The following is a 5,524-nucleotide window of genomic DNA, read 5'->3' as shown; positions in this document are numbered from 1 at the left end:
CCTGTTTTTTTTTTTTTTTTTTTTTTTTTTTTTTTTTTTTTTTTTTTTAAAGAAACCAAGAAAAAACATACAGTGGTTCTTTGAATTTCCAGGTAAACCTTTCCTTGGTAAATATTAAGGAAGTAGTTCTGTTCAAATCCAGTTACTGCATTTCAGGAGGATACTGGCAGGAGATACTTTTCTCATGGTCAGGAGGATACTTTTCTCATGATCCTCATGAGAAAAATTTCTCTTCAATTCCCAAAAATTGCCACTAAAGAGGCAACTACCTACAAGTGTCAACTTTCATGCAAAAGCAATATTTCCTTGCTGATTCCCAGCCCACATGGAAGTTCTATACCAGAGGGGCAACCTAAAATAGAGGTATTTAATTAATCAAATTTTACCCTGTTTGGTCCTCACCAGCATTTTAATGTACTTGGGGCACAAAGGCAAGGCTGGAACAGGACCACAGAATTATGGAATCATTTAGGCTGGGAAAGGCCTCTGAGATGATGCAGCCTAACTGTTCCCCCAGCACTGACCCATATCCCCAGGTGCCACATCCACACAACTCCTGAACATGCAGGGAGGAGGTGGCAGGTATTTGGAGCTGGCAGCCATAACTCTTCTTGCTGAGGGAAGAATGATCCAGCTCAGGCTGCTACCAGGGACACTGGACAGAGAGTAGTTCCTGCCTTTCCCAGATGTTTGCAAGGCTCAGGCTCCTCTGACAAAACCTTGCTCATGATCCTTAAGGCTGACAGATCCCTGGGAAATCTCCAGCACATTCAGCTGGGGATGGGCGGGTTTGCTGTCTTTGCCAGCAGAGAGAGAAGAGCACTGTCACACACAGAGCCCTGAGCAGCCAGCCCAGCCCTCAGCAGGATGCCAAGGATAGCGAGAGGACAAGAGAAGAGATGGAAACCCATCAGTGGTGGGACCAGCTGCCCTGACAGTCAGTAATTGCTGCCACTGCCAGCAATTGGCTTTAACCAATTACTCCACTGGCTTTAACACAAGCTGCTACTCTCCCTTTTCCTGCTGGAACTGCTGTCCTGGAGCATGGAGCATGGAGACTTGGAACCCAGGAGAGATCCAGGAGGTCAGACTCACTCCTGGCACCCAGAGGAGCAGGAAGGAATGTCAGCCACAATTAAGCCCAGCAGGTGAAGCCAAATGGACAAAGCCCAGGGATGATGCCCAATGGATGAAGCCAGGCAGGTGAATCTCGCCTGAAGAAGCTCAGTGGATGAAGCCCAGGAGGTGAGGCAGGCTTTGCCGTGCCTAGGGAGCATGGGAAAAGGAGGGAATGGGACAGCTCTGGGTTCCCATAGCAGGACAAACTCTAGAGATCCCAACTCATCTGCATCCTGGGGAAAAGTTGGGATTTCTCCTGACCTGAGCACCCCAGACCAAGAGAGCAGGACGTTTTGGACGAATCTGGAGATCCTCCCAGGTTTTTATCAGGAGCTGGTGTTCCCCTGGCCCAGAGGGCTGCAGCTGGTTCTCGGTCTCCTGCCTGCGCTGGGCTGAGACCTGCACTGCAGCAGCGCCTCTCCTGCCTTCGGGCATCCGTGCCAGTGTCCCGGTGCCGTGTCCGTGTGTCCGGCCCGCCCTGTGCCCGGCTCGGCTGGGTCACCCCCGAACGCATCGCGCTCCTTGAGCCGAATGAGTAATACCAGGAGCTATGCACAGGAGAGGCTCCCAGGAGAGGGGTGAGCTCCAGCCTCAGGGGATTCCCAGGCTCAGCTGGAACAAGCCAGGACCGGCCCGGGTGGTGATAATCCCACCTCAGCCCGGCTGCACTATGAAGCAACAACCCCCGTGTCCCGTCCTGTTCCAGCTCAAATTCAGTGCATTTTGGTAACAACATTGTAGCTGACCAGAAAAGCAGAAAATAGTTTCTTTTATGAACTTAATCTAGAGCTTCTCCGCTTGAAGTATCTCCACTGTCTCCATCCCAAAGAGGAGAAGAAGGTGCGTAACAGAATGCAAGCGTGTTTCCTCCTTTTTTTCCAGCTGAATTCGCTGTCGAGCTCCTGCTGGAGGAGTGGTAGGGTTTCCTGTGCTCAGGTCTCGGATGCCACCTCCTGGCTTTCCTGCTAAATTCTCCACGCCGTTTCTCATCACACTGTCCCGAATAACAACGCCGGCAAAGCCCGACTGGCTGAGAGCAGCTTTTGTTCTTTGTGGAACTGACCCGATACCGTGTGTTTTTTAAACGCGATGGAGCTACCTGCTGGAATTAATGACGCTCAGGATCCCATCGCAGCAGCACTTTGAATCCCAAGGCCTCTCTGGGATGTCACCCATCACTTTGGGGGTGGGACCTGTCCCCCCTCACCTTTCCCTCACAGTTATTTTTGGGGTGTATTTTGTTACATGATCCCTGTGCCATCCATTGTGACTTTTCACGGGGGATTAGGATGCCAGTTCCAAGTCTCTACAGCCTTGTTGCTGGATTGGGGGAGGGCAGAGGTCTTTTTTGGAGCTGTGACAGTGTGGTGACATCCAAGCAAAACTCCTGAGAGGGGGCACTGTGCCATAAGAGATCAGGAGGCAGCCAGAACACTGTCTCCTCCCTGCTTGGTGTCCATCATTCCCTACCTCTTCCTGCCCTCCTGGTGATGTTTCAGGCCTGGCTGAGCCTGCTTGCACACCTGCCAGCCCAACCTGCCTCTTCCAGAGGTGCCTCTGAGTTCATCCATCATGATACATCTCAGACAGTCATTTTATCTGCTCACATGCTGTGGGCTGGGGCTGGATGTGTGATCAGGAGACCTGCTCCTCATCCTCGCGGGGGTGGACAACACATATTTGTCTGGGAATCCCAGCAACCTTACATGAGATGCAGCTTCTTGCCACAGCTCAAATCCTGTGCTCAGCTCTGGGCCCCTCCTGACACTGAGGGGCTGGAGCGTGTCCAGGGAAGGGACTAGAGCAGGGCAAGGGGATGGAACACCAGGAGCAGCTGAGGGAGTTGGGGGGTTCAGCCTGACAAAAGGAGGCTCAGGGGGGACCCTCTGGCTCTCTACAACTCCCTGACAGGAGGGGGCAGTTGGGGGGAAGCTGGACTCTGCTTCCAGGGAACAAGGGACAGGATGAGAGGAAAAGGCCCCAAGTTGTGCCAGGGGTGGTTTAGGTTGAGTGTTGGGGAAAATCTGTTCCCTGAAGGGGTGATCAGGTGATGTAAGTGGCTGCCTAGGGACTAGTGGAGTCACCATCCCTGGGACTGTTCAAAGATGTGGTGATTGGGAATGTTGCTGTAGTGGTGGCAGTGCTGGGGAATGGATGTACTCAGTCTTAGAGGGTTTTTCCAGCCTTAAAAATTCCATGATTCTATGATTCATGGAAATCAGCAGGGAGCAGTAGCTGCTCAATCCTGCTGCAGGATGGAGCTGGGGCTCCCTGAGACATTTCCCCACAGCTGTGGCCATTGTTCTCTGCCTGATGGACAAACAACAGGCAGGTCATCAGTGATGTTTGGAATGATCTCTAGCCATGAGGCTTTGGCCTGAGAGAGGATAGGGAAGGGGATGGCGACAGCGGGGTTGGCACAGACAGCAGATGGGAATTGCTGGGGTTTGATCCTATACAAAAGCCTTGGAATTGTTCATGACATTTCCTGGAGAAATGGGTGAAAGGCACCGATCGTCACCTACGTGACTGAGCTGCATCTGGGGACCTTTAACCATCAGCAGAGGTGTGTGGGACATGAGGGGAGCATCCTCGCTGTGGGATACCCCTGCCTCAGGGACAGGAGCTCCTGTGACCAGCACATCACTGGATGAGTGCTGGTGTGACCTGAGCCCTTTCCTACCTCTCTGGTTGGAGCAGGGACAGAGTTTTGGATCTGGTTCCCTGGCTGGCTGTGAGTGTGTCTGATCACCTCCAATGGGAGCAGCTTTTCCAGCACAGCCATGCCGAGAGGCCCTTTTGCATCACAACAGCTGGATTTTCTATTCCCAAAGTGTTCCTTGCCTCAGTGCCCAGACCACACACTGTGGCAGAGCACAGCATGCTCAGGAGAAAAGAGTCCAAAAGCTCCAAGATTTATCTTTTGTCCCACCTTCAAAACAAGGCAAAGAGGAATTTCCAGTAAAGTGCAAAATGAAAGCATGGCAAAAGCAGCCTTTTCCCCTATATTTTTCCCAGCCTCAGTGTCATCTTCTCTATTCCCCGGCAGGTTTGTCCTTTGGCTATTGACCGACACGCCCAGGCAGCACAAGGACCAAAGGTGCCATGGATCTGCATCCTGGTGATGCCAAAAGCTCACGCCTCACCCAGAGCTCCCCTGCACCTAGAGCTCCATCCTGTCTGGTGACATGGATATTTTGGGGACATTCCGTGTCCCCGGATCACCTCCCAGAGCGTCTGTTTGAGCAGGACCCGTCGGGAGCAGGCGGGCAGGGCCGGGCAGGGCACACGCGTGTCCGCCCGCTCCGCCCGGGGACCCTCGGAGCAGACGTGACCTACTTTAGCTCCGAGGCGAGCGAGTCCCAGCGTAAAAGCTTGGTAGAGCCGGGCGTAAATTATTCATGGCCTGGCCATGTTAATGCATGTGCTAAAGGCTTAAAAAAAAAAACCAAACCGAACAGGATAAAGTCTGCTCTATAATTTAAAGCCTTGCACGCTCCCGTCACCACGGCCCGCTGCTCCCCGGAGCGTTTCCGCTCAGGTGAGCAGAGCTGCGAGGTGCGGACAGAGGCGCAGGAAGAGCCGGCCCGTGGAGCGGGGCCCGGGCCGGGATGCCGGCAGGAGCCCGGGCGGGGGGAATCCCATGGGAAGGGGCTGGCAGCGCTTGTGCGGGGCGGGCAGCCCCGCAGGAGCCACTTCCCGGAGCAGCAGCGCTCGCTCCAGCCCATTCCCAGGCACGGGAACCAGGGGGGCTATTTTTAGACCTGCCTTTTTCCTTTTACTAATTTTTTTCCTTGCTTTCGCTCAGCGCTGCCCTCGAAGCCCTGGGGAGAGAGGAAAACGCTGATCCCTGGGGCGGGAAGCTGCGTGGGAGCGCCCCGGGGCAGGGTCAGCGAGCCGGGCCATGGGGACGGGCGAGGAGCCCCTGCCTGGAGATTCCCTGCGGGACAAGCAGCCCGGCCCTGCCTCTCCCAGCGCCGCTGCAGCAGGTACAGAGAAGGGCGCAGGGAGGCATCGGAGCCGGGCAGGCGCGAGGGGAACGCTCCAGCCATGGAGAACGCTTGCCTTCTATGGAGATCTCCTCTGCACTGCTGGCACGGAGGGGAGGCCTCAGCCTCCGCAGCCGCTGGGAAGGGGGAACAGAAACATCCAAAAAAGCTCAGGGCTGCCCTCGCAGAGGCCTCCGGCAGAGCTTCACACCACCAGCCCCCCGCAGCACATGCCCATACAGGCAAGGGCTTGCCCTGCTCCCAGCAGGGCAGGGAAGATCCCTCTCCTGGTCCTCAGCTGTATCCCAAAGCAGCCTGCATCCTTCCAGCCTGGGAAACTTCAGGCCAGGCCTGAAGCATCCCACACCATTCCCCATAAGAAAACACCCAAGACCACAGAAAAAGTCACAGCAGCC

Source organism: Lonchura striata, chromosome 10 (genome assembly GCF_050655825.1).
Source record: "Lonchura striata isolate lonStrDom1 chromosome 10, ASM5065582v1, whole genome shotgun sequence".
NCBI classification, from domain to species: Eukaryota; Metazoa; Chordata; class Aves; order Passeriformes; family Estrildidae; genus Lonchura; species Lonchura striata.
The sequence above is the reverse complement of the archived record's forward strand: the minus strand, read 5'-3'. Positions refer to the sequence as shown.